The 20379-nt window shown below is 41.4% G+C and overlaps 1 protein-coding gene across 1 annotated transcript in view; it reads left to right on the forward strand.

Annotated features, from left to right (window-relative positions):
- The first annotated feature begins 516 nt into the window (after positions 1-516).
- lmo4a (LIM domain only 4a) overlaps positions 517-20379 on the forward strand; it is a 32643-nt gene continuing 12780 nt past the window's right edge. Inside the window, exon 1 of the mRNA XM_062031377.1 lies at positions 517-647. The gene's annotated coding sequence lies outside the window, so the exon portion shown is untranslated. The remainder of the gene's footprint in view (positions 648-20379) is intronic.

Consider the following 20379-nt stretch of genomic DNA (forward strand, 5'->3'; position numbering starts at 1 on the left):
GTATCGGGACAACACTAATACACACACACCGAGCACCCACCGGCAGAAATGTAGATCGGCGCTTATGCGCATGCGGCTCGACTCATTTATCATTTGTTGTAAAGTACGCTGGTCTGTAGTTTAGATATATATATATATATATATATATATATATATATATATATATATATATATATATATATATATATATATATATATATATATATATATATATATATATATATATATATATATATATATATATATATATATATATATATATATATATATTGTGTTTTATTTGCATTGTAAATTAATTACCAATATAAAGTCAGTAGACTGTGAAAGCCTTGTACTTTAGAAATATGAACACTCGAAAATGCTGACATTTTTTTCTTTACAAGACTCCTTATATGGGCATCCAGCGTTGATGCTCCTGGAAGGAATCCAAGCCAGAGCCACGCCTCTTCCCTGGTAGGAGGCGGACCGAATAAGGACGCATTTATATTGGAGAGCACGCGCTTGGCAGCCGGGAAAGTAAAAGAAAGTGAAAGTGAATGTCTGTCAACTCAGCTGCTCGTTGACTGTCACACACCAGCTGGACTGAAAAGTTTTGTGGACTTCAGCAGTTTTATCTTTTGCTTCGTCGTATTCCTGAATTCAGTGACGTGAGTAAATACCCTGCTTGTTTTGTTTAATTTATTAATTGCAACAACAACTTTGTTCAATTTACTATAGAAATAGGTAAAACAAAACACTGAAAACAAGTCAACATATTTCCTTTTGAGATGCAACTGATGCTTAATGCTGGTGACTGGATGCTGACCACCAGCAGGGGATGCTGTGGTAAACCTTAATAAAGTCCAGAACTACTGTATGGGATGTCATAAAGTCTGATTCTATAGGCATAAAATGCATATTTTATAGTTATTTATATATATATATAAAAGAAGAAAAAAGTAAATGTACGTATAATGTAAATAAACAATACAGCATTATTAATACATGTATTTATTTTTTAATTCATTTGTTAAAAAAATTATATATCTATATCATATATAATTGAATAAATTAACCTTTTTGTGCAATGTATGTATATTACATGTCCGAACTTTAAGGACACGCTGTATATACCTCTTTTAGAAATTAATGACTGCTGTACTTTGTGGGGTTTTCATAACAAAATAGTAATTAGAATTAAATTAGAAGCTTAAAGGGAAACTGCACTTTTTTTCGGAATTGTTTTGTATTGTTCACAATCATTTTGAGAGACATGACAACGGATGGATTACATTTTTTTTTCATTTTAAATATTAAAAAAATGCGATCAAAAGTCAGCTTAATAGGAAGCCTATGGGAGCCACTCAATTATGCCTATAAGAGCCCCTAAAACAGTGGTTCTTAACCTTGTTGGAGGTACCGAACCCCACCAGTTTCATATGCGTTGTACCAAACCTTTCTTTAGTGAAAAATAAAATGTTGTTTTTTTTTCAAATTCAAGACAAAGTTATATGTTTTTGGTAACAGTTTAGTATGGGGAACATATTCTAAGTAACAAAGACTTAATTTAGAGTTATTTGGACACTAGGGGAACATATTCTAAGTAACAAAGACTTAATTTAGAGTTATTTGGACACTAGGGGAACATATTCTAAGTAACAAAGACTTAATTTAGAGTTATTTTGTTAGGGTTAGGGTCAGAGTTAGAGAGTTAGGGTTATAATAAGGCCATGCTGAATAAGGCATTAATAAGTACTTAATAATGACTAGTTAAGAGCCAATATGTTACTAATTTGCATGTTAATAAGCAACTAATTAATGGTGAATATGTTCCCCATACTAAAGTGTTACCATGTTTTTTTTTACTGTTGCATAAAATGAACCGTGCATGAACATCACCTTGTTCAAACAACAAAACCAACACAGTGCATAAACTCACAACAAACTACACACCTGCAAATCAGTCATCTGTTGCCGTATCCATAATACGCCGATAGGGAGAATTTTGTATTTACACGATGAGTCGGATGTGTTTTGACCTCCGCGGAACCCCTGAGGCCGACTCGCCGAACCCCTAGGGTTCGATCGAACACAGGTTAAGAACCACTGCCCTAAAAAGCATCCAAATACCTCCATTAAGGTTTTATATAAATGATGTAAGTATATATGTAATGTAGTAACAAGCACATTTATAATAACATTTATTATTGACGTTTTTTGATAATTTTAAGCATACGCGGCACATTAATTTAAAAAATGTGTCACGTTTGCCTTTTAATAGTTTCAGTTTCAGTTTATTTATTTATATAGCACATTTAAAAAACAACCCCAGTTGGCCAAAGGGCTGTACAGACATAAGAAAAGGGGCACATAGCGTCACATTCACATCGTAACACGGAAGGATGAATAAAATACAGTAGTAAAATATACCTTCAAAGAAGTCGAGAATATATCCACTAAAATACTAAAATGTAGTAAATAAAGAATAAAACAAGAAATGAAAACAACCAATAAATAATAATATATAATAAATAATAATAATAAATAATAAAACATCACTTACTCTACAAGGTCTGCTGTCATTAGTATGCTGACTGCCAGAATGTTCATTTATTCCCATTTAAATGAAAAATGTCTCATAATCCTCGAGAAGAAACGGGGTGGGGGAGAGGCAAGTGGTGTGAACAAGTGTTTTTCGGGTCATTCTCGCCAGTTCCAGGTCCTATATGGTGGTGTCAACGTGCCCCAACTTGTCGGTTTATATCAGATGAAGGCATGATTTAGGACCTACAATAAACTTACAGGGAGCAGGGAAACGAGAAAGCAGCTGATCAGTCGATGATGTAAACTTAGGGATACAGGAAGTGATCACGGCGCCGCTATAAATAGTTTGTCTGCGTTAGTGTTTATAATAAAAATATCACTTATATTTGGTTAATATTCAAGTCACGAAATGTAAATGGTTTATTGTTGGTGCTTTTTGAGTGGTTTGGAATGTTTTTTTATCTGATTTTATGGCCGCAATAGTATTGGCTCCCGTGTAAGCGGACTTTTATTTACGTTTCTTTAATATTTAGAATGCATTGAAAAAATCCATACGCCGTCATGTTTTTTTGTTAGTGATTGTGAATGAGAGGCAAAATTCCCCAAAAAAGTGCAGTTCCCCTTTAATGGCAAATATCAAGTAAAAGTAAATGTTTTCAAGTCCAAAAGACAAATAATTACAGGTGTTTCGTACACAAGAAGATAAGGCAATATTGGCTCACTTGTAATGGTCTGTGAAGATTTCAGAAACACAATGTGCTTCTCTTCAGTCATGTTGTATACCGAGATGCCTACTTTTTTCTCTGTATTTGCTGGCGTAGAATTAATTCATTGTGTACAAGAACTAGCGTATTGCAATTTTTTTGTAACTTTTTTAGTAACAGAGAATAAACAAAAACAAAACATATGGTGGGTAATAGTCATAGTAATGCAGTGTGTCCCTAAACTTTGGATGGCACCTGTAGACATCTGCCAAGGTTCAGCAATCTGATTTAGATCACCAATTCTGTTCCATATTCTTTGTCATACCAGCATTAACTGACATCGATAGAGTACCCCGTAAGTAATCACCAATTGAGTTTGAGTTTGAGTTTATTTCGAACATGCAAGCATACAACATGATACATCCCAATTTCCAGTTTCTCTTTTCAACGTGTTCGAAAAAGGAGTAGGAAGAAGTAGAGCTTATTTAATCCTACCCCTTTTCTTTTACATAACAGTTGCTAAAACTTTTGTTCACTTCCTGTTCTCAATTTATTCACAATATACTCCATAAGTAATCACAATAAAAACAAATAAATAAATAATAATTGGTGAAGTAAGTTACATTTCATATGATGAGATAAGTAAGATTATTATGAGAGTGAAAGAATGGATGAATTAAGTAAATTCAGAATGTTTATCATGGTTCTTCTTCTTTGTACTTTGTAAACACTTTAAGTTTAAAGAGTTTCTTGAAGTGGATCATATTAGTACATTGTTTGATTGCTTTGCTTAATCCATTGCATAATTTAATTTCACATACTGATATACTGAAGGTCTTAAGTGTTGTACGTGCATACAAATGTTTTAAATTACATTTCTCTCTAAGATTATATTTCTCCTCTTTTTTTGAGGAGAATTGTTGTATATTCTTGGGTAGCAGGTTATAGTTTGCTTTGTGTATAATTTTAGCTGTTTGCAAATTCACTATGTCGTGGAATTTCAGTATCTTTGATTCAATAAATAAAGGATTTGTATGTTCTCTATATCCAACATTATGTATTATTCTAACTGATCTTTTTTGTAACACCGTTAATGAATGAAGTGTACTTTTGTAATTATTTCCCCATATTTCTACACAGTAACTCACTCTTGACATTTGTTTTCAAGATAAGAAACCATACAATTTTAGCAATATTTATTGTTGATTGTCTCTGACTAGAAAGGACTAATCTCATTTTATAATTAAATGAAGTTTAAGTAAAAGTAAATAACAAAATAGATATTAACCATTATCAATATACGCATGCTACACACCCATGTAACTGAAAGAATGTCAGGTAAAAGCTCAACGAAACCCTTTTTTTAATGACAATTCAAACATTACAAGCGCTCAAATGAACAAATGTCCAAAACAAGCCAGCACATGTCAAGAATAAAACAAAACACTCATATGACTGATGAACTCCAATGGTGCTCAGTCGCAATGATACCACTCTCTCGCGCTCTGAAGTCACGGCGTCACTGCAAAACTTCGCTGACAGATGCATCCAAAACTGCCTGTACGCAAAATGTGTGGACTTTATGATTTGAGGCGTTGACATTGTTTAACACGAGTATCCAACATTGTTGACAAGATGCATAAGTCAGAAAAGATTACATTTCATCATAAGTCTCCTTTAACTTGCTCTCGTATCCCATCTGCGCTAAACTGTGCTTATTTGGTTTGGTTGGCTGTCATTGTTTAACCTTCTATTTTCACTAAATGATCACAATCTATTCTATTTTTCTATTTATTGTATTCTAACTATTCATTCACTGGAATAATATTGGCATGTGGATTACTGGATCGTTAGCAGGACGGTTGATTGAGCGCGGTAGCGGCGGTCGTAGGTAAACTCTTTAAACTGACACTAACTTTTATTAATATGCGAGACTTTGAGAGACTTTTGAGGAGGAAATATGGTTGAGTTACAAACTTTTATGTGGTGTTGCTTCCTTATTTGTGATTACTCCAAGCTGATTTTCACATCCTACCAATGTCTGGGGTGAATGTGACAGTGTGTCATAATGACGGTCAGCTGGGAAAAAACCCAAAAATGGTAGCCGTATCATTTGTCCAGAATCTTAATGGTCCTCCCGGCCTGACCCAATTTCAGTTAGAACTGGTACCAAAAAATTCTGATACTGAATATACATCCCTACTCATATCTAGTATTAAGTATATTTACATTTTCTAATTTTATAACATTTAATGCGTTTTCTCTGTAATGACACACTACTGTATCAAAGAATGGGTAATTAGGTTTGTGAATTATTTTAAATAAACGTTTTACATTTTTTTGTAAATTGATTGCAGCGGGTCACACGGTGGCCTATACAGTCAGGAAATCTTGGTTCGTATCTCCATTTGGGCATCTGTGTGTGGCGTTTGCTTGTTTTCCCCCTGCGTGCGTGGGTCTTCTCCCCGGGGACTACAGCTTCCTCCCACGTTCCAAAAATATGCACTTTAGTTGAATCGTAGACTCTAAAATGACCATATGTATGAATGTGAGTGTGAATGCTGTCTGTATGTACCCCTGCGATCGGCTGACGGCTAGTCTAGCGTGTACTTCGCCTCTAAACCGAAGTCAGCTGTGATATGCTCCAGCTTACCCGTGACCCTAATGAGGATAAGCAATATAGAAAATGGATAGATGAATGGGATGATTGATTGCAGCGTTCTGCTCCAACTGCTGGCGGTCTTCTGATGTTTTACTCAGACAGGAAAACCAGTCTTTACAATAATCACATCTCGAGCTTAGAGAGACCATAATTTAATTTTCTAGCTTTTCTGAGCTTTCATTCCAGTAACAATCTACATTTTATGTTTTCATAGCACTTAAGTGTAATGTAAACATGGACGTTCTACAAGCGGCAAAGTGTGCCTGTGTCACCGCGATCAAAGATAAAATGGTTTTGTCTGGTCGAGAGAACAACTTGCCATGGCTTTGCATCTGAGATTTCCCAAATGTCCCTCTTTCTCTGTGCATTTCTGCTCGCTATTTTCAAGCTTGTGGCTTAACAGTAACTGGACGCCCTTACAATTCCCCTGCTTCGGAATGGACCGAGGGTCAAAAAAGAGTCAGGATGCATGTGCATTAATCACAGGTTAAAAAATGATCGCTGTTAAAAGTGGGTGAAAATATGTCAACACGGCTAGATATATCCTGTGGTTTAGTTTAGTTTAGTTTAGTTTAGTTTATTAAGGATCCCCATTAGTCTACACCGCTTGTTGGTGGTGTACCCCAGGGATCAATACTGGGACCAAGATTGTTTAATCTTTATATAAACGACATTTGTAATGTTACAAAGGACTTAAAGTTAGTTTTATTTGCAGACGACACAACTGCTTTCTGTTCAGGAGAGAGCACACGGAAGATAATACAAATAATAACAGAAGAAATGAACAAATTAAAAAGATGGTTTGACAAAAACAGATTATCTTTGAATCTCAGTAAAACTAAAATAATGCTATTTGGTAATAGTAGAAAAGAGCATCATACACGAATACAAATAGACGGAGTAGACATCGAAAGGATACAATAAACCAGATTTTTGGGAGTATTAAGAGATGATCAATTGAATTGGAAATCTCACGTACAAAACATACAACATAAGGTGGCAAAGAAACATTTCAATAATGAATAAAGCAAAATACGTCCTGGGCCAAAAATCACTTCATATTCTCTACTGCTCGCTAGTGTTACCATATCTGAGTTATTGTGCAGAAATATGGGGAAATAACTACAAATGTGCGCTACATTCGCTAACTGTGTTACAAAAAAGATCAGTAAGAATAATACATAATGTTGGATATAGAGAACATACAAACCCTTTATTTATTGAGTCAGAAATATTAAAGTTCGGTGATTTGGTAAAATTGCAAACAGCTAAAATGATGTACAAAGCAAACTATAACCTGCTACCAAAGAATGTACAACAATTCTTCTCAACTAAAGAAGAGAAATACAACCTTAGAGGAAAAGATAATTTAAAACATTTATATGCACGTACAACACTTAGAACTTTTAGAATATCAGTATGTGGAATTAAATTATGGACTGGATTAAGTAAAGAAGTTAAAAATTGTACTCATATGATCCAGTTTAAGAGGTTGTTCAAAATAATAGTGCTTACAAAGTACAAAGAAGAAGAATTATGAGAAATACTTCCAACCTTATTGAAAATAAGATATTCTTCATCTCAGTATGTTATGCCTGGTCCACACCAACGGCGCTTGCCGCGCTTTAAAGCGGCGAGCAAAGCGCCGTCATTTTTGTCAATTTTTCCACGAATATCCCGATCTCTGAAGTAATGTTATGCTTTGATACGCTCTGATATGCTCTGATACACTCTGATACGAATTAGTTGCCGCTTTGTTACCGTTCCGCACGCTTTGATCCCGCTTTGATACGCTTTAAATCATGCTTTGATACGTTTTATTACGCTTTATTGAACTTTATTACGCTCTGACACGATTATCAAGCTCTGTTGTGCATTGTTACAACAAAAATAAGAAAAAAATGTGAAAAACTCAGTATACTGTTTTCCACACATTTTTTATATTCATTTATTTTTTCAATTTCTCTTTTTTTTCCCCGTTATATTATGTTTTATATCTTCATTTATTTTATTTTTGTCATCTTAATAAATATCTATCTTTCATTTGTTATGCTAGTTGAAAATAAAAAAGGCAATTATCCACACATTTTTTATATTCATTTATTTTTTCAATTCCTCTTTTTTTTCCGTTATATTATGTTTTATATCTTCATTTATTTTATTTTTGTCATCTTAATAAATATCTATCTTTCATTTCTTATGCTAGTTGAAAATAATAAAAGGCATTTCTTTTATAAAACGTAACATATTCTCTTTATTATTAACATTTTCATACAGAAAAATTATAGACAGTAATGTCAAACTGCAACATCAAACAGCAAACTAACAGAAGTACAGAAACAATGATCATCGTATAAAAAAAGGCAATGATGCAAAAGAGAATGGATTTGTAATCCTGTGTTGGTTTTACATAAAAGTTTCAATGTCACTAGTCAATATCACAGTCATTTCCTATTTGTAGGGGTCCGCGCTTTGAACCAAGATCTGTTAAGCTTTCCTACGCTTTTAGTCTAGTTTTGCTGAGCTTTGTCAGGCTTTGTCAGGCTTTGATACGCTCTCGGCGCTTTATTCCATTCTTGACAGAGCGCAGAATTTTTTTAAACCGTTTAGAAAATTTTGGCGAACTTGCCGCATGTCCCGCTTCACTACAAGCTTTCCCACGATCCATTAGGACCCTCACGCTTTAATCAGGCTTTGTTACGCTATAACGCCGCTTTGCATGCCGCTTTAAAGCGCCGTCAAAGCGCCGTTGGTGTGAACCTAGCATTAATAATGACTGAATTAATTAATTACATATTACAAAACTGTTGTTTATACTAATTCATAGATGTCATTTTATTGTATAAAAAGGTCAGTAAATGATTCTATATATTTGTAAACGCTCTGAAGTGGGAAAGGGGTAGGATTAAATAAGATTTGCTTTTTCCTACTCCTTTTCGGGCATGATGTAAAATGAAATGATATGAAATTGTGGGATGTATTATGCTGTAAGTGTGTTCATGTTCCAAATAAACTAAAGAAAGGAAAGGAACTTACAGTTAACGAGTTGTTATCGCGTTAACTTTGACAGCCCTAATATATTAGAGTTGGGAATCTTTGGGCACCTTACGATTTGATTACGATTACGATTCAGGGGCTACGTTTTGATTAAAAATCGATTAATAATGCATTTATGTATATGGAAGCAGTTTTACATTTCTTTTTGTTTAACTAAATAAGTGTTTATCACTTGCAACATTTAAAAACAGTGCATTTGTAATAAGAAGCAGTTAAATTAATTCCCATTACATTTATTATGTTACATTAAATGTGTGCAAAACTGGAATATAAGTGCCCTATAATAAAGGAGCTGGTTGAACCTCTCAGTGAGGTGTCTCGCTGCAGTCAGCCAAATTCTACAAACGGTCTGCATTTTATGATTCACAATAAATAAATCGATTATTGGCGTTTACTAATCGATTTTATAGTACTGTAAATGTACAGTACATATACAGTATATTAGGTAGAGGTGGGGGAAATAATCGATTTTTAGATTAACCGCAATTCGGACATGGACGATTACAAAATCGATTAGTAAACGCCAATAATCGATTGATTTATTGTGAATTTTGTGAGTTTTGCACACATTTAATGTAACATAATAAATATAATGGCAATTAAGTTAACTGCTTCTTATTACAAATGCACTGTTTTTAAATGTTGCAAGTGATAAACGCTTATTTAGTAAAACAAAAAGAGCATTATACTACCACCACCATGCTTGACGGTAGGATTGGTTTTCCTGGGATTAAAGGCCTCACCTTTTCTCCTCCAAACATATTGCTGGGTATTGTGGCCAAACAGCTAATTTTTTGTTTCATCTGACCACAGAACTTTCCTCCAGAAGGTCTTATCTTTGTCCATGTGAGAAAAGATGAGACCTTCAATCCCAGGAACACCATTCCTACCGTCAAGCATGGTGGTGGTGGTAGTATTATGCTCTGGGCCTGTTTTGCTGCCAAGGGAACTGGTGCTTTACATAGAGTAAATGGGACAATGAAAAATTCTTCAGGACAACCTAAAATCATCGGCCCTGAGGTTGGGTCTTGGGCGCAGTTGGTTGTTCCAACAGGACAATGACCCCAAACACACATCAAAAGTGGTAAAGAAATTGTTGTGTCACACGTTCCTGGTCCCTCCTCTGCACGCCATCTAAGGGCAAGGGCCGGGCGTCTCTCTCAGCCTGCTGCAGCCAGCACAGGTGTGGCTGGTTCCAATCAGCCCAGCTGCTCCACATCCCAGCCATCAGAGAGCAGCCTACATAAACAGCTGAGAGCCGGCGTCCGACGCTTGAACGTTGACTCCTGTGGTCAGTATAGACAGCATTTAGAATTACAGTTATCTAGTAGTATTCTGTGAGTTAGTTAAAGGAGAACTTGGTGCTCGTTTGTTCCATGCTGATTCTGCTTTCTGCTTCATTCCAGGCTCCCTCCTCCACAAACCCAGTGTCTCCCACGCCTCGCCGCCTCCCCGGGATCCCTCCGCTCCTCCGTAAAGTTTCATTAAACTCTGTTATACTTTATTACTGCCTCCGTTGACTTTGTCCTTGAGGGTCCCTGGTACATTTGGTTCAACAGCTCTGGTCAAGCCTAACAGAACGTTCAAGCCAAAATGAACCAAACCGGGTCCTCAGGGACAGAGGGACAGAAGAACCCTGAATTACGAGAGCTTGTGTTTGGCCAGGCCACACAACTGTCCACTTTGCATGAAGAATTGAACAAAGCTTTTCCCACTGTTCAATCCCAAATTGCTGTGCTTGAGAAGACTTCACAAACTACTGTTGGTAATGTGGCTGCTCTGTCTGGCCAAGTGAAGGACATTTCTGGAGTCTTGCTCGGCATACAGAAGACCCTGGAGGTCCTTACAGCACATGTTTCAGCTGAATCTAACTCTGCTTCAAGTTCTTCAAACCAGCCTGTTAACCCCGTCCTCCCCAGCACACAGCAGCCTCAGTCTGAGCCTGGCTTAGTCAGTCCTAGGCCATTTAATGGGGATTTTGGTCATTGCAGGGGCTTCCTGGCACAGTGTGAGTTACTTTTTACTCATCAGCCATCCAAATATACTTCTGATGGTTCGAAGATTGCTCTCATCATGTCCCTCCTGGTCGACGACGCTCTTAATTGGGCTATTGCAGCAGTAGAGAACAACCCTGTCTTTGCCACTAACTACTCTCAGTTTAAGAGTGAGTTTCAAGCTGTGTTTAACCACCCTACTGACGGACAAGATGCTTCCAGCCGTTTGCTAGTTATTCGCCAAGGGTCACGTTCTGTGGCTCAGTATACTTTGGAGTTCCGGATCCTTGCTGCTGAAAGCCAGTGGAACGACCACGCCCTTCTTAGTGTCTACCGCAAGGGGCTGAGTGATTCTATTAAAGATCTTTTGGTCCGTGACAGCCCACAGACTCTTAATGAGCTCATATCCCTGGCCCTTAAGATGGGAACACGACTTCAGGAGCGCCATGCGGACCGAGCCCAACGAAGCTCTCCTCCTCCTGGGTCCAGTCGCTCTGCTTCAGTGACCCGCACTTCACCATCTCCTCGCTCCACTCCACAACCTCGACAGCTTATGCTCCTCCCTGCTCCCTCTTCACCCGGGCCTGCCGAGCCCATGGAGATCGGCCGGTCCCGGCTGACACTAGCTGAGAGGGAACAAAGGCTCACCAACCAGCTGTGTCTTTACTGTGGTGAGCCAGGACATTTCATCAAGGTCTGCCCGATCCGCCCAAAAGACCCAGCTCGCCGGTAGGGGCTATACTGGTGAGCCAAACAACTCTTCCCCAGCCCAAGAATCATTCCAACCGACTTTTCCCTGCAACCTTGACCTGGAATGAAGAGACACTGTCTGTTAGTGCCCTCATTGACTCCGGTGCAGACGAGTGCCTCATGGACATCTCTTTGGCTCACCAGGCGGGCATTCCTTTAGTTCCTTTAGATCGCACACTGTCTCCCCAAGCGATCGACGGACACTCCATGGGAACTATATCCTTTTCCACAGAACCCCTCACACTCACTCTGTCTGGAAATCACTCTGAAACCATCCGCTTTTTTGTTCTACACGCCCCAACAGCGCCCCTGGTGTTGGGTAGACCTTGGTTGGAGAGGCATGAACCTCACATCTCCTGGGCCTCTGGTCGTATTTTGGGCTGGAGCACCGCATGCCATGCAACCTGTCTGCGCTCCGCCCTGTCCCCTTCAAGCAGACCCAAACCCATGTCCTCTCCCCCCGACATCACTGGTGTTCCACCTGTTTATCATGACCTTGCCTTGGTATTCAGTAAGGATAAAGCACTCTCACTTCCTCCGCACCGGCCCTATGTTATTGGCATTGATCTCCTGCCTGGGGCTCCCTATCCTAAGTCGCATCTCTACAACATCTCCCTACCAGAGAAGGAGTCGATGCACAACTACATTGCGGAGTCCCTGCTCTCCGGCATCATCAGGCCGTCGTCCTCGCCTCTGGGGGCAGGCTTCTTCTTTGCGGACAAGAAGGATGGTGGTCTGAGACCTTGCATTGACTATCGTGGTCTCAATGACATCACAGTGAAGAATAAGTATCCACTTCCCCTTATTAGTTCCACTCTTGAGCCACTCACTCATGCCCGAGTGTTCACTAAGCTTGATCTCCGCAATGCCTACCACCTAGTTCGGATCAGAGACGGTGACGAGTGGAAGACGGCCTTCAACACCCACCTTGGCCATTTTGAGTACCTTGTGATGCCTTTTGGGCTTTCCAATGCCCCGGCGGTGTTTCAAGCCCTCGTGAATGATGTGCTACGAGATATGCTAAACATCTTTGTGGTGGTGTATTTGGATGACATCCTTATCTTCTCCAGGTCTGTGGAGGAACACCACCAGCATGTCCGCCTTGTTCTCCAGCGGTTGTTGGAGAACCGCCTGTTCGTCAAGGCTAAGAAGTGTGTCTTCCACTCTGACTCGGTGACATACCTTGGCAACGTTGTGGAAGCTGGACAGATGCGTGCGGATCCTGCCAAGGTCAAAGCCGTGGAGGAGTGGCCACGTCCTACTAACCGGACTCAGCTCAGACGATTCCTGGGTTTCGCCGGTTTTCTACGCCGGTTTATCAAGGGTTACAGTCAGATCGCTGCCCCCCTTAATGCTCTAACCTCCGTTTCGCGTCCCTTTTCCTGGACGTCTCGAGCCGAGACAGCCTTTTTCAAGCTCAAGAGTCTGTTCTCCACAGCACCCGTGCTAATCCACCCTGACTCGACAAGACAGTTCATTGTCGAGGTGGACGCTTCTGACACAGGCATCGGAGCCGTCCTTTCCCAGAGGTCCGAAGAGGATCAGAAGATTCATCCGTGCGCCTATTTCTCCAGGAGCTACGACCCCGCAGAGAGGAACTACGACGTGGGAAACAAGGAGCTGTTGGCGGTCCATGACGCTCTGAAGGAATGGAGACACTGGTTGGAGGGAGCGAAGCTGCCGTTCATCGTGTGGTCAGACCACAAGAATCTGACCTACTTGAAGACGGCGAAGAGGCTTAACTCCAGGCAGGCCCGCTGGGCCTTATTCTTCAGCCGGTTTGATTTCACCCTCACCTACCGCCCAGGTTCCAAGAACGTCAGAGCGGACGCTCTCTCTCGTCAGTTCTCTAACGAAGATCCTGCTGTCCAGGAGGAATCGGATTCCGACACCATCCTGCCCCCTGCCCGGGTGGTAGGTGTAGTCACGTGGGCCATCGACGCTGTGGTGAGGCAGGCCTTAGAGAACCAGCCCGACCCTGGCAACGGCCCTCAGAACAGACAGTTTGTTCCTGATGCCGTCCGTACACCGGTATTGGAGTGGGGGCACTCCAGCCGTGTTGCCTGTCACCCTGGAGAGCGCAGGACAGCTTCGTTCATTGCTCAGAGGTTCTGGTGGCCAACCCTCAAGAAGGATGTCAGGGAATTTGTGGCCGCCTGCACCGTCTGCGCCCGTAGTAAGGCTTCACACAGGCCTCCTGCAGGCCTGCTACAACCCCTTCCTATTCCGAGTCGGCCTTGGTCTCACATAGGTATGGACTTCGTTACTGGGCTTCCTGTGTCCCAGGGCTGTGACACCATTCTGACGGTGGTCGACCGATTCTCTAAAGCAGTTCATTTTGTCCCTCTCCCCAAACTCCCGTTTGCTGCTGAGACGGCTGACCTCCTAACCCTCCATGTTGTCCGCCCCCACGGCATTCCTTCGGACATCGTGTCAGACCGTGGTCCCCAGTTCATCTCCAAGGTGTGGAAGGCCTTTTGCAAGGGTATTGGAGCCACGGCCAGCCTCTCCTCTGGATACCATCCACAATCCAATGGGCAGACGGAGCGCGCTAACCAGACAGTTGAGGAGACTCTTCGCTGTGTTGCCTCCAGCAACCCCTCTTCTTGGGCTAAGTACTTACCCTGGGTGGAATATTCCCTCAACACCATGGAGAGCTCTGCCACCGGCATGTCACCCTTTCAATGCTCGCTGGGTTACCAACCCCCTCTGTTTCCCGAACAGGAAGTGGAGGTAGCAGTTCCCTCCACCGAAGCCCACCTCCGCCGGTGTCGACGCATCTGGGAGGCTGCCCGCGCTGCGTTACTCCGTGCCTCTGCACGTACCCAGCGTGGTGCCAACCGCCGGAGGGTGCGTGCACCTGACTATCAGCCTGGTCAGAAGGTCTGGCTATTGGCCCGGGACCTGCCCCTGCAGACGTCCCAGACTTCAACCCGCAAGTTGAATCCTCGTTATGTCGGACCCTACACTGTGGACAGTGTTATCAACCCCGTTGCAGTTCGTCTGAATCTCCCTCCTGCTCTTAAGGTTCACCCGGTGTTCCACGTGTCCCAGATTAAGGCCGTGACCACTAGTGCCTTGTCTCCCCCTACCTCCGCCCCTCCACCCCCCCGAGTCCTGGCTGGTGGTGATCCTGTTTGGACGGTTCGGAAGCTGCTCGCCGTCCGCCGCCGTGGGAAAGGATTCCAGTACCTGGTGGACTGGGAGGGCTTCGGCCCTGAAGACCGTAGCTGGGTGCCCCGTTCCTACCTGGCTGACCCCTCCCTGCTGGACGATTTCTATCGGGACAATCCAGGTGCCCTAGGACAGTCGTCCGGTGCCTCCCCTAAGGGGGGGGGTACTGTTGTGTCACACGTTCCTGGTCCCTCCTCTGCACGCCATCTAAGGGCAAGGGCCGGGCGTCTCTCTCAGCCTGCTGCAGCCAGCACAGGTGTGGCTGGTTCCAATCAGCCCAGCTGCTCCACATCCCAGCCATCAGAGAGCAGCCTACATAAACAGCTGAGAGCCGGCGTCCGACGCTTGAACGTTGACTCCTGTGGTCAGTATAGACAGCATTTAGAATTACAGTTATCTAGTAGTATTCTGTGAGTTAGTTAAAGGAGAACTTGGTGCTCGTTTGTTCCATGCTGATTCTGCTTTCTGCTTCATTCCAGGCTCCCTCCTCCACAAACCCAGTGTCTCCCACGCCTCGCCGCCTCCCCGGGATCCCTCCGCTCCTCCGTAAAGTTTCATTAAACTCTGTTATACTTTATTACTGCCTCCGTTGACTTTGTCCTTGAGGGTCCCTGGTACATTTGGTTCAACAGCTCTGGTCAAGCCTAACAGAAATGGCTAAATAAGGCTAGAATTAAGGTTTTAGAATGGCCTTCCCAAAGTCCTGACTTAAACGTGTGGACAATGCTCAAGAAACAAGTTAATGTCAGAAAACCAACAAATTAGCTGACCTGCACCAATTTTGTCAAGAGGAGTGGTCACAAATTCAACTAGATGCTTGCCAGAAGCTTGTGAATGGCTACCAAAAGCGCCTTATTGCAGTGAAACTTGCCAAGGGACATGTAACCAAATATTAACATTGCTGTATGTATACTTTTGACCCAGCAGATTTGGTCACATTTTCAGTAGACCCATAATAAATTCATAAAAGAACCAAACTTCATGAATAGTTTTTGTGACCAATAAGTATGTGCTCCAATCCCTCTATCACAAAAAAAATAAGAGTTGTAGAAATTATTGGAAACTCAAGACAGCCATGACATTATGTTCTTTACAAGTGTATGTAAACTTTTGACCACGACTGTATATGCAAGACAAGATACATTAGAATTGTACAAGCCTGCTAAGTGAAAAAAATAAATAAATGTCCTTACTTGGCAAGCAGGCATCCTTGATTTAATTTCTGTGCCTTCTAAAACCACAGAATGTTCAGAAACTTTGGCCCCAGTTGCCATAAACGTGCGACTCAAACTTGTGTGTATACTCACCGGCGGCTGGACTGAATTGTTATTATTGTTATTATTAAGTGCACTGGAGGAGGTGTGACAGGCAGAGATGCCAAGCAGTTAGGTCTGTACTTATCATTTATTGTCTCTCCTGACTTATTAATCTAATTGTTATTTTCCTCTTCTTGGCTGTTTACTGTCTGATGTTTTGCGGTTCCAGTTAGACTTCTGTTATAAGTGTACAACGCATTTATTCTTATCGTTTCACTACTTCACACCCAAGATGGCTTGGCACTGCTGCTAGCTATAGCTTGTCCTCTCCTCCTCCTTGTGTGTCCGCGCCAACATTAAAAGAAAGTTAGCTAATCGTTCTCCCATGGTTAGTTAGAACCATTGATTGATTGATTGATTGAGACTTTTATTAGTAGGTTGCACAGTGAAGTACATATTCCGTACAATTGACCACTAAATGGTAACACTCGAATAAGTTTTTCAACTTGTTTAAGTCTGGGTCCACTTAAATTGATTCATGATACAGATATATACTATCATATTTACCGTAATTTCCGGACTATAAGCCGCTACTTTTTCCCCTCGTTCTGGTCCCTGCGGCTTATACAAGGGTGCAGCTTATTTACGGCCTGTTCTTCTCCGACACCGACAAAGAGGATTTCGGTGGTTTTAGTACGCAGGAGGAAGACAATGACACAATGATTAAAGACTGACTTTTCATATACCGGTAGGCTGGTTATTTTGATAACGTACAGGCGAGCACTTTGTATTACTTTGCACCGTTGTATTATTTGTACTCTGCACGAATACTGTTCGCCATGTCAAAGATGTGAAAGTTTGATTGAATGATTGAAAGATTTATTGTTAATAAATGGGACGCTTTGCGTTCCCAAACAGTCATCTCTGTCCCGACAATCCCCTCCGTGGTAGCAGGAACCCCTATATATTACGGTAATTACACATCAAAACCCTGCGGCTTGTAGTCGGGTGCGGCTTATATATGGAGCAATCTGTATTTTCCCCTAATTTTAGCTGGTGCGGCTTATAGTCAGGTGCGGCTTATAGTCCGGAAATTACGGTACTATCATCATAATACAGTCATCACACAAGATAATCATCAGGGTATATACATTGAATTATTTACATTAACCATTAACCAAACCTAGAACTGACGTTTAGAGAATGTTAGCATTAATGCTGCATTTTAGAATCGTCTGTGTAACTTTATTTAACATATGTACCATATTTCTCGGACCATAGGGCGCACCGGATTAAAAGGCGCACTGCCGATGAGCAGGTCTATTCAGGTCTTTTTTTCATACAAAAGGCGCACCAGATTGTAAGGCGCATTAAAGGGGTCATATTATGATTTTTTTTCTAAATTTAAAACACTATCTTGTGGTCTACAGCAGTGTTTTTCAACCACTGTGCCGCGGCACTCTAGTGTTCCGTGAGATACAGTCTGGTGAGCCATGTGAGATGATCTAATTTCACCTATTTGGGTTAAAAATATTTTTTGCAAACCAGTAATTATAATCCGCAAATAATGTGCCGTTGTTGAGTGTCTGTGCTGTCTGGAGATCGGCAGATTTACCATGTTATACTCTTCCATATCAGTAGGTGGCAGCAGGTAGCTAATTGCTTCGTAGATGTTGGAAACAGCGGGAGGCAGTGTGCAGGTAAAAAGGTGTCTAATGCTTAAACCAAAAATAAACAAAAGATGAGTGTCCCTAAGAAAAGGCATTGAAGCTTAGGGAAGGTTATGCAGAACGAAACTAAAACTGGACTGGCTACAAAGTAAACAAAAACAGAATGCTGGACGACAGCAAAGACTTACTGTGGAGCAAAGACAGCATCCACAAAATACATCCGAACATGACATGACAATCAACAATGTCCACACAAAGAAGGATAAAAACAACTGAAATATTCTTGATTGCTAAAACAAAGCAGGTGTGGGGAATAGCGGTCAAGGAAGACATGAAACTGCTACAGGAAAATACCAAAAAAAGACAAAACAGCAAAAAACTCAAAATAAGTCAGGGCGTGATGTGACAGGTAGTGACAGAACACCTACTTTGAGACAAGAGTTATAGTGATGCATGGTTGGTTATGGTTTAAAGTCATATCCAACAATTGCGACAACGCCTTTTTATTGTCTATATCGGCTGCTGAGTTTCAGTTTTTAATGATTTCTGCTGGTGGTGTGCCTCCGCATTTTTTCAATGAAAAAAATGTGCCTCGGCTCAAAAAAGGTTGAAAAACACTGGTCTACATAACATGTAATGGTGGTTCTTTGGTGAAAGTGTTGCATAGATGATGTTTTACAGATCATCTTCAAGTAGCTTTCTGAGCATCTCTTCATGATGCGCCGATTTGTGGGCGGTCTTATTTACGTGTCTCACCTTCGACAGCCCCCACGACCCCGTAAGGGACAAGCGGTAGAAAATGGATGGATGGACCTTCGGCAGAGTCTTCTCCCCATCATCTGCAAGGACGGGAGTGGAAGAAGTGTCAAAAGATGGAGCTAACTGTTTTAACAATATTCCGACTTTACTTAAATCAATAACTGAGCAGCATCTCCTCATCCGTGGCTCAATAATGCAACATGGAACATTCCTAGTTATAACGGATCAGTTATTTCTTTCAAAGATTCAATGACTCAAATTGTTGACATTTTAGTTATTTAAAGGCCTACTGAAATGAGATTTTCTTATTTAAACGGGGATAGCAGGTCCATCCTATGTGTCATACTTGATCATTTCGCGATATTGCCATATTTTTGCTGAAAGGATTTAGTAGAGAACATCGACGATAAAGTTTGCAACTTTTGGTCGCTGATAAAAAAGCCTTGCCTGTACCGGAGGTAACGTGACGTCACAGGTTGTGGAGCTCCTCACATCTGCACATTGTTTACAATCATGGCCACCAGCAGCGAGAGCGATTCGGACCGAGAAAGCGACGATTACCGATTCGGACCGAGAAAGCGACGATTACCCCATTAATTTGAGCGGGGATGAAAGATTTGTGGATGAGGAAAGTGAGAGTGAAGGATTAGAGGGCAGTGGAAGCGATTCAGATAGGGAAGATGCTGTGAGAGGCGGTAGGGACCTGATATTCAGCTGGGAATGACTAAAATAGTAAATAAACACAAGACATATATATACTCTATTAGCCACAACACAACCAGGCTTATATTTAATATGCCACAAATTAATCCCGAATCCCGCATAACAAACACCTCCCCCCTCCCGTCCATATAACCCGCCAATACAACTCAAACACCCGCACAACACACTCAATCCCAGAGCCCAAAGTACCGTTCACCTCCGTAAAGTTCATACAGCACATATATTTCCCCAAAGTTACGTACGTGACATGCACATAGCGGCACGCACATATGGGCAAGCGATCAAATGTTTGGAAGCCGCAGCTGCATACTCATGGTAGCGCATATCCAACTCAAAGTCCTCCTGGTAAGAGTCTCTGTTGTCCCAGTTCTCCACAAGCATGCGTATCCAACTCAAAGTCCTCCTGGTAAGAGTCTCTGTTGTCCCAGTTCTCCACAGGCCAATGGTAAAGCTTGACTGTCATATTTCGGGAATGTAAACAATGAAACACCGGCTATGTGTTTGTGTTGTTGCAGCCGGCCGCTAATACACCGCTTCCCACCTACAGCTTTCTTCTTTGCTGTCTTCATTGTTCATTAAACAAATTGCAAAAGATTCACCAACACAGATGTCCTGAATACTGTGGAATTTTGCGATGAAAACAGACGACTTAATAGCTGGCCACAATGGTGTCCCAAAATGTCCGCTACAATCCGTGACGTCACGCGCAAACGTCATAATACCAAGACGTTTTCAGCAGGATATTTCGCGGGAAATTTAAAATTGCACTTTACTAATCTAACCCGGCCGTATTGGCATGTGTTGCAATGTTAAGATTTCATCGTTGATATATAAACTATCAGACTGTGTGGTCTGTAGTAGTGGGTTTCAGTAGGCCTTTAACAGCTTTATTGTTTATTTTTTAACAAAAAAAACAACATGTAAACTCTACTAGGTATCAAATACCTTCTTTGTAATGTCCACGTATTAACCCAGTGCTAACTCAACAAACCGTAAGAAACAAAAGTAAAAACTATTCAAAAGGGTTAAGTTCACTTTTCTAGAGACATTTTGGGGCAACGAGGATGCCAAATGACAATGTGTTCGAAGCAGAAGACATAAAACGGC

The sequence above is a fragment of the Entelurus aequoreus genome, linkage group LG21 (assembly GCF_033978785.1).
Source record: "Entelurus aequoreus isolate RoL-2023_Sb linkage group LG21, RoL_Eaeq_v1.1, whole genome shotgun sequence".
NCBI lineage: Eukaryota > Metazoa > Chordata > Actinopteri > Syngnathiformes > Syngnathidae > Entelurus > Entelurus aequoreus.